The sequence below is a fragment of the Rattus norvegicus genome, chromosome 8, assembly GCF_036323735.1.
Source record: "Rattus norvegicus strain BN/NHsdMcwi chromosome 8, GRCr8, whole genome shotgun sequence".
NCBI classification, from domain to species: domain Eukaryota; kingdom Metazoa; phylum Chordata; class Mammalia; order Rodentia; family Muridae; genus Rattus; species Rattus norvegicus.
This window is the reverse complement of record NC_086026.1, coordinates 127,761,691-127,771,492: the sequence shown is the minus strand read 5'-3', so window position 1 is coordinate 127,771,492 and position 9,802 is coordinate 127,761,691.

Here is a 9,802-nt window from a genome sequence, read left to right as displayed (position 1 = left end):
AGATAGAATAAACAGTATTGACCGTGCTCGCAGGGGGGCTGGCACCAAGAACACAATAATTCTTCTAGTGACAGGCCCACAGACATCTGTGGATGCCAGAACTCTCATTAACCTTTTTGCTGGCTACTGGGTCTGGAGAATTCTCATCTCCATAGGCACCTTTTAGGGCCTGGTATTTTTCTACTACTTCCGAGGTGTTAGCCTAAAAGTTACTGCCAGCACTTACCTTCCCATCCCCATGCCTCACACAAGATGGTGCCAACGACTTATCCAAGAGTATGAGGTCAAGTAGGATTACTACATTGCCACACAGTGAGCACCAAGTCCCCAGAGCACGGCAGCCCCATTAAAGAAGCCCTGAGCCATCTTGGAGGAAGCAAACGCAGAATCTAGTCAGAAATCACTCAAAGAGCAGAAACTCGCGGGGCTTTCTAGGGAAAGTGAACTTGCAGACAGGAATTACTGTGAAGATGAAGAAAAAAGAAGTGAGAAACAGGGGTTGGGGATTTAGCTCAGTGGTAGAGCGCTTACCTAGGAAGCGCAAGGCCCTGGGTTCGGTCCCCAGCTCCGAAAAAAAAGAACAAAAAAAAAAAAAAAAAAAAAAGAAGTGAGAAACAGGGCTTGAGAGATGGCTCAGCGGTTAAGAGCACTGACTGCTCTTCCAGAGGTCCTGAGTTCAAATCCCAGCAACCCCATGGTGGCTCACAACCATCTGTAATGGGATCTGATGCCCTCTTCTGGTGTCTGAAGACAGCTGCAGGGTACTCATATAAATAAAAGTAAATAAGTCTTTTTTTTTTAAAAAGAAGTGAGAAATGGAGTTGAGCCTCCGTGAGGCACTGCAAGCCTCCTGAAAGGGACAGTGGAATGCAGTGTTTCAGGACACACAGGGGAAAGGAGAATAGAGTTAAGCAGGGGGAGAGATGGACAAGGAGGGTGAAGGAGGGATTTGGGCAGGGACAGCAAATATCAAAGGGCATTTGAAAAGCCATATGAGACCCACTACTGTAGAAGCTTCCTAAAACACATACATACGTGAAAGTAGACATTTTACACTGCCAGGTAAAATCTTCAGTGCCAGGAACTGGCTACCTCTTGTGAGCTGTTAGCCAAAGGAGCACCATGGAAACCCCCAATTATCACAGACTAATGCCAAGGCAGTTTCTTGCTCTTCATAACCTGATGGATAAGGCGGCGTTGCTGAAGAGACTTGCTTAGTCGGTGAACGTGCCTAAGATGCTCTCGTGTAATACCGGCACAACCGTTACAGGAGAAACCAAACTTTCTCTGGGGAGGATTTAAGGCCACTCCATGCGTTGGAACCCCGTACTTGGCACTGCTAAAGTGGCCAAGAGTCAGACTAGCTAGGTCAGGGGCCTAAGGGAAGCCTAATACTATTATTCCACTAAAGGAACGTAGCAATAACATAACGCCTTGCAGCCTGTCGCTCTACCACGTCGATCTGTGTCCCACTCAGACTCGTCAGAGAAGCCCTTTCTTACAATAAATTGGAATTAACACGGAGAGCCACACGTAGACAATGTGCAGAGAGCAAGCGACGTTTAAGCACTCAGTCCTACATGGGATGCTTTTGTTAAACCCTTCCCCTCAAGGCTCAGGGACGTATTCAGGAGAGGAGGTAGAAATATAAGAGTCGGAGGTTACGGATGTGTCTTCATGTCCTCCAGACACAACAGCACTGATGCCCACATGAGCCCAGACCACGCAGCAAACACGAGACCCACATAGGGTAAGACAGACGGGGTGGGGGGAGTGAACATGGCCTCCCACCCCTAACCCAGAAACTCCATAACCCGGGAGCTCTCCGAGATTGACACCTGCTGGCAGACGGAGAATCACCTTTCTTCAGTGGCCTCTCACTGCACAGATCAACTTAACTGCAGGGCAGGTGCCGTGCACAGGAGTGCACAACATGAACTCAGTGTGTCTGCAGGGTTTCTCATGTTATTTGTTTTTTCTTTTACTTATTGGTGGTTTTCTTGTGTGTATGCACGCAAGAGTGTGCGCGTGCATTTCTTGCTTTTTATTCTTGGGGTTTTGTGTTTTGAAAGAGAAAAGAAAAAACACAAAATCAGGTAGGTGAGGAACTCAAAAGGATCTGGGAGGAACTGAGGATGAAAACATGATCAAAATTATGCTGTATAAGATTATTTTACGGGCTGGAGAGATGGCTCAGAGGTTAAGAGCACTGACTGCTCTTCCAGAGGTCCTGAGTTCAAATCCCAGGAACCACATGGTGGCTCACAACCATCTGTAACAGGGATCTGATTTCCTCTTCTGGTGTGTCTGAAGACAGCTACAGTGTATTCATATACATAAACAAAATCTTTAAAAAAAAGATTATTTTACGTTAAAACATTTCACTAAAAATGTTCAGAAGCTAAGTGATATGACTCTTTTTTTAAAAAAAATGTTCTAATCATAGAAAGACACTGCTGATATGTGAGACAACATGACTCAATTTTTTTTAAAGATGTATTTATGTATATGAGTATAGTGTAGTTGTCTTCAGACACACACCAGAAGAGGGCATCGGATCCCATTACAGATGGTTGTGAGCCACCATGTGGTTGCTGGGATTTGAACTCAGGACCCCTGGAAGAGCAGGCGGTGGTCTTATCCGTGAGTCATCTCTCCAGCCTGTAATATGACTCTTGAGATACAAGCTTGGTGTCTCTGATTCTGTTGCCTGCTTTTAGGACCCTTTCTTCCTACTAGGCTGCCTCATGAACCCTTAATAGGAGAGGAAATCCTGGTCTCACTGCAACTTGATAGGCCAGGGCTGGTTGATACCCAGGGGAGGCCTGCCCTTTTCTGAAGAGAAATGGAGGGATGGCAGATGAAGGTGGGGCTAGCTGAGAGGAGAGGAGGCCACCTCAGTCAGAATGTAATATATGGGAGAAGAATAAATAAAATATATTAAATAACAATAAATAAAAGGGAAGAAGTGATAAATATAAAAATAAAATCTAAACTTTGGAAGACGTAGGGCTCGCTGGGAGCTCCTAAGTCACTGAGCATTCACCCCAGGAAAGAATTAAGGTGTTTCTGGGGCAACTCTAGCTACCTATCTGGAGATGATTGTAAAAGAAGCAAGCATGGCCACACCCCAGAGCGCCTCTGCTCTGTCTCCACGTAAGTAATAGTTCAAGGTTCAAGTCTCTGAGAGGCTGAAAGAGATAGAGTAGGGGGAGGGGCCGGGAGCTGGGCCCTAGTAGGAAGAATTCCCAGGGAATGTGGGGTGTGTGGCAGGCGGTGGGGAATGCTATAAGCCGGCTGGGAGACCCAAAAAAGCAGGTAGCCAGGCAGAACTGTGGTGGCAGGGCAGCTGAGCACTGCATCTCCCTAGCACTAAGGACACACAATGTCCAAGGCCCAGGACCTGTTGCTAGGTGCAATGTCAATCCCGCCAAGTGGCCAAGTGTCATTAAGTCTTCAGTGGTCCTCACAGTGCAGGATACACACCCAATCAGCCAGCTCTGGTTCTCCGTATGCCCACAGGCAGGGCAGAGAAATCCTTTTAAAGCAAGAACAGAGCTGACATCGAAGAGAGACCTGGCTAGAATAGGCAAGCCAGTGGGGTTGCTGGCAGGCCAAGTGGCCAGGATAGAGGACCTTCGCAATGCTTTCTGGTTTGAGAGTCCTCTGACACCATCACCCCATGAAAAGCCCATGGTGTCAGCTGTAGCTACGACCTCATGAAGTCCTCCCAACTATCCACGGATCTGAGTCACCTGACCCCTTTCGTAGGTGAGCATGCCACCAGCCTAAGAAGCGAGAAAGCTGTAAGGTCTCAGCTTGGACCTCAGATTGGCAGTGTGGCCCCAGAGACTCAAAGAGGAACTCATAGGTAAGCTGAAATCTCAAAGATACAGGATGGGCAAGTCAGGATGTGTGTATCCTCAAGAACCACGAGTGAGAGTCTTCATCAACAGTCCATAGCCTTTGAGTAACTCACAGAATCCCAGCCCTTCTGATACCTCACGTCACCACACCTGTGGTCCTCAAGTGAAACAGAAACACAGTAGACAGCCATGGGCAGGCTGGCTGGGACTCTTGGCTACCCCAGTCCCCGTGTGTCTTCTGGCTGTCTTCCAACTGGGAGGCAGGTGAGACTACTCACTGCAGGGCAGCCAGAATCTGGCTGTAGGCCAACGGCACCTGACAAGAAACAGAGTTTAAGAGGTGACAGGGACCCATCAGCACCTGAGCTGCTAGGCCCAGAGCCTTCCAGTGTCCCCCTCAGCTGCCCTCTAGCTCCTTTAGATGCCCCTGGCTTGGACACCAGCCCCTAGCCCTTCCTTAAGGCACTGCCAAGTTCAGAGCTGAGGCTATTTCCAGGCTTTAAGACTCTTAGACCCTCTGAGAATGGATGTCTCAGGGCGGCTGTGGTGTGCAGTCCACCTAGGAGCTCCTGAAGGCTCAAGCCACACTCTATAGGAATCCTCTAGGCAGATGGATCCTGATGAACACCAGGCGTGTCCCCCTAATTCATGTATGTATTGCCACTGTCCTCTGTTGAACCCAGGTTTTCATCAGACAGCTGCTGGGCACCCCATCTTCTGAGAAAGGAGTACTGTACCTCAGTAACTGCTTATCCAACACAGAGGCTGACCGTGGGGCCAGATGACACAGCCTCACCAAGGGGAGGCACACAGGCACACAGGGGACAGGAGGATACCTCACTTAAAGCCCAAGAGCTTGGGAAAGCGGAGCCCCCGGGGATGAGAGTCTGTTTACATTGGGAGAGCATTCAGCGACCAGTGGGGCCAGCATGGGCAGAGAAGGGGGAAGAAGGCAAGGAAAGCCAAGATGAGGAGCAGGGAGAAGATACTAGAAAGTGAGTCTGGGAAAAGGTGGGGAGCCCCAGGCTAGGTCTGACTCTCTCCCAGTTCCCAAAGCTCGCACTTCCTGCCTGTTCTAACACGGGCCAGTGTTGTTATCCCAACCCATGCAGCAGAAAGACCAGCTCTTCAGTTTATGTGCAGAGGTAGATGACTGACTGTGTCTTCATCTGCGCAGGTTCTCCTGAGCTCCCTTCTTCACGTGTTGTCCTAACTGCCCCCCCCCAGGTCTAGCAATCGAATGGGCCTGGAGTTCAGAGTTGCATAACAAACCAAGGGGTGGGGGAAGCAGGGCTCAGTGTGGTTGTTTACCTGATGTATGAGGCCAGAGTCCACACTTTCACAGGGAAAGCAACTGGCTCACCTTGGTTGAAAAATCAGGCCACGAAGAACCTTTGCTCTAGTCCCGAAGCCCTTGGCTGTGGACCTGATAACACACCCTCCTCTAAGTAGGGCAAAGGTTGGAGCACAGGAGCATCGAAGTGAGCACTGTGCTAAGGTCGCAGTGGGTACCCCAACAGCCAGAAGGGTTGATGGCATCAGAAGTGGGGCTATCCGCACAGAGATGGCCCTGGTTCAAGGCTGGGTTCTATCGCTTGGGGACAGAAAAGCCCTTTATTTAACTCCTCATCTTACAGCTGTAAGGCCCCAGGGAACATTCTAGGTGTCTCAGGACAAGCTGAGGCAGGCTCAAAGACCGTGGAGCCCAGCACAGGAGTGCTCCACGCAGGGGCTTTGTTGTATCATCTCTGTCTATCTCACTGAGACCCCTGCCTACCTAAATCCTGCTCAGACAGGCAAATAGCCTCTCCTTCCTGGAGACGGTGTGTGTGGGGGGTGGGGGATGGAGAGGGTTGTGGGGGTGGAGGGTTGGGGTGGGGGTGGGGGACAGAAGCTCCAGGGAATTAAAGAAAGGGAAGCTGAGTAGGTAGGGAGGATCTGGGAGGAGTCCGGGGAGTTCTCAGGGATAAAATATGAATGTTGCTGGTTTTAACTGATCTTCGCAGAATGGCTTTCTTAATGGGATCTAGGGCTCTAGAAGGTTCCAGGGCTTCAGACTGGGTGAGAAAAAGTACTCGAAGTCTGTCTAAAGAGCATTCTGAGTGGGAGGCTGCACTCTTCTGTGTGAATGCCTTACCACACTAAAACATCTGAAGAATAACAGTAGAAAGAAAAAGGAAAAAAAGAAAACAAGGTTTTTTCCCCTTTAAAAGAAAAAAAAGAAAAAAATTTTTTAAATGACCAATAACAAAAAAGTATACAAGAAATTAAATGAATGTAAATAAAAACTGTAAAAGAATTTAACGAATACACTTGAAACAGCTAAGGGAATGGGGCCTGTGGGAACGTGATCTTGAAAGTGCACGGGCTCAGCCGGTAAAGCGTGCGCCCGTTAGTGTGAGGGCCAGAGTTTGATCTCCAGTATTCATGTAGTAGCCAGGCATGGAGGGATGGAGGGTTGGAGGCTTGGAGGCATGGGGGGAGCCTTGTACCTGAAGCCCTAGCATCAGGGATGCAGAGACAGGAGGATCTCTATGATTTGCTGCTCATCCAATCTAGCCAAGTCAGTAAACTCTGGGTTCAGGAAGAGACTCCATCTCAAATAAGGTGAGAGACTGAGAAAGACACTCATTGTGGGCCTTCACCCTCGACGTGCACACATATCCATGAGCACCTGCATAAACCACATGTGCTCTTGTGCGCACGCGCACACACACACACACACACACACACACACACACACACACACACACACACACACACAGAGTCACAAACAAGCAGGCACAAAAAAAAATGATCTTTCCTGAGATTCTCCAATTTGCTACCACAGGGAGCAGACCATCTGGTGCTTGACCTGAGAGGGTTACCCTTCTAGATGACCTTTTGTCTTTTACAAAGCTGGTGCATCCCAAGGTTAGAGGGTCAAAGATGGGGAGGGAATTAGGTCAAAAGTCAAGATTCTGGGGGAGGGGCTGGAGAGATGGCTCAGCGGTTAAGAGCACAGACAGCTCTTCCAAAGGTCCTGAGTTCAAGTCCCAGATCCCACATGGTGACTCACAATCATCTCCAATGAAATCCAATGCCCAGCGACAGTGTACTCACATTAAAAAAAAAAAGTCAAGATTCTGGATTCAAGTCCTATCTCTACAGCAAAGTCACATGGCCTCATTTTCTCCTTTTATAAATCGGGTTAGACTAAATGAGATGTTTTATGCATGTGTTTGTTTGCTTGAATATAAATTTTAGTTGGAAACAGTGATGGACACCATTTAAATTTTTTGAACTTTTAAAATTCATTGTCTTGAGACAGGGTATCATAGACTTCGCTCAAGTCGCCACATCACTGAGGGTTACCTTGGGGTTCTAGCACTCCTCAGCATCCACCTCCTGATGCCCAGTAGGAACAAGCCTGCACAGCCACACCTTGGTGACATTCGTGAGGTGCTGGGGATGAAATGGCAGCTTGTGTGTGCTTCGTGAACACTCTACCAGCTAAGCTACATCTCCATCCCTTACAAGGATTGTGACAAGCCCTCTGCCAGGGAGCACAGTGGGGTCACCCTTGACCAATAAGCACAAGCAGGCGGCGAGAGAGTGGATGGAAGGCTTCCCTTCTGAAGCACAAGGGATCTCTTCTAAAACGAGAATGGCTATGAACTCGGAAGCCACGGAGTCTTCCTGGGAACATGTGCATGCTCACACAGAGAGATGCTATCACATGCAGAGAGCCGCACGTCCCTGAGACCTGCCTGTTTTCTTCAGATCCTGCCTCTTCCTAAGTCACATGCCCTAAAATGTCAGACTGCAAAGCTCCCGGGCGTGGACCGGGGAGGCTGACATTCTGAGGTAACTTATTAAGAGCAAAGTTGACTATAGGGCACTGTGGAAATGACTCATCATGACTCTTGTATTTGATTTTGGATCTCTCTCTCTCTCTCTCTCTCTCTCTCTCTCTCTCTCTGTGTGTGTGTGTGTGTGTGTGTGTGTGTGTGTGTGTGAAAGCCCTTGTTAGGAACAAGAAACAACAAACCCCTTGAAACTGTGCTCACAGCCATTTAAGGGGACAGCAGGTCTTCCCCTTGCAAGCTCAGAGACTTGTGCCTAAAAATGCCCAGTGGGTAACACCTGTCTTCTCCCCTGCTGTGGCACCTGTCACATTACGGTGCTGGAAAACCCAGCTCTCCACCAAGAACACTGTTCCTAGGAGGGAACAGTGCAGTACCGGGCATTTAGAAAGTCTACCACCTGAGAGTCTTGCTTTCCATTAAACTTTGTTTCTATGGATGGGGGCATGGACCGTGTCTAATGCAGCCTAGGCTAGCTTTGAACTTGAAAAGTAGCCAAGAGGGCCTTGAATTTCTTATCCTCCTCCCTTCATCTCCCAAGTATTGGGAGTAGGTACCATCATGCCTGGCTTTTCCCATCAAACTTAACAGAGAGTCTCAGTGAGACACTTGAGTAGATCAGGTTGGCCTGTGGATGTGTTCACAGGGGAGTGTCTTAGGTGATTGATGTGGGAAGACCTGTAGCCCACTGTAGGTGGTACCATTCCCTAGGAAGGGGATCTTGTACTTTACAAGCAGAGAGGATTTTACAAGCAGAGAGGATTTTAAGCATAACTAAGCATGGGCAGATTTGTCTCTGTCTGCTCTTGGCCGTGGGTGTGATGTGACCAACTGATTTTAAGTATCTGCCACCTTGACCTCCCTGCTAGGGTGGACTATCACCTGAATTGTGAGCTACAGTAAACAAACCCTTTCCCCACTCAGTTGCTTTATTAGGGTAAAGGACACTAAGACAGCTCCTGAGAAACAGCACCCAACATCGATCCGTGGCTATGACATGAATCCACACGCACACACGCATAGCTGACACACATGCACACCCACACAAACACACCTTTGCACAAAGAAAAGCGACGTGCTTCAACTGAAAACAGGGAAGATGAGGATGGAGGGAAACAGAGACAAAAGGAGGAAAGAGATAAAGGAGACTTTGAGAATCGCACAATAAAAAGACGAGAAGCCAGCTCAATGCTGGGACAGAAAAGAGGGAAATACCCACCAGACAACACAGAAGGGGATCCCAGAAAGTTTAATGACTCCTGAGCAAAGATGTTTTCTATAAATAAAAGAAGCTGAATAAAAAAAAACACCTTTTTGTGCTTCAAAGACCACCACTAAGAAAGAGAAAAATTGAGGGCCGGCAAGATGGCTCAGAGTGTGAAGGCACTTACTGTGCATTCCTGACAACCTGAAGTCCATTCCTTGATCCCACAGTGGGAAGAGAAATGACAGCCGAAGATTGTCCTCCGACTTCCACAGGTGAAAACACACACACACACACACACACACACACACACACACACACACACACACACACACACACACACACACCAAAACTTAAAGAAGATGAAGAGTTGCGACTAGAAATGAAGCTTACTTGTTTGGATGCTTGCCTGGGTTCTCATCTGCCTTCTCCCCCCCACCCTTCCCCTCACCCCCAGCCTTGAATAAACGAGGTGTGGTGTTACAAACCTTGCAAACCAGCCCTCAGGGGGGTTCATGGAGGGGAGGGCTCAAGGTCATTCTCAACTGCATATGTAGGTCAAGGCTAGCCCAAGATGCGGGAGACACTGTCTTGAAAACAAAGCAAAACAAAACAAAAATATAAGCAAAAAAAATTCAGTCTTTGGGATGAGTCTTCATCCTAAGATGGTCAGTCACAAAGCACCCTTTCCATGTGAGGAAAGATGGTTCCCCTGGCAGCAGTTGGGGGGACGTGGGGTGTGGAACTAGGAGTCCTCCTACTGCCATGGTGGGCCCTGCAGTTGTCAAGTCTCTCATCTCCCTGCTAGTCCTCCCTGTCTTCTGCCCTAGAGGAGCTCTGTCGTCTTGGAGTCTGCAATTCTTTGTGCTTGTTCTGGGGTGGGGGCT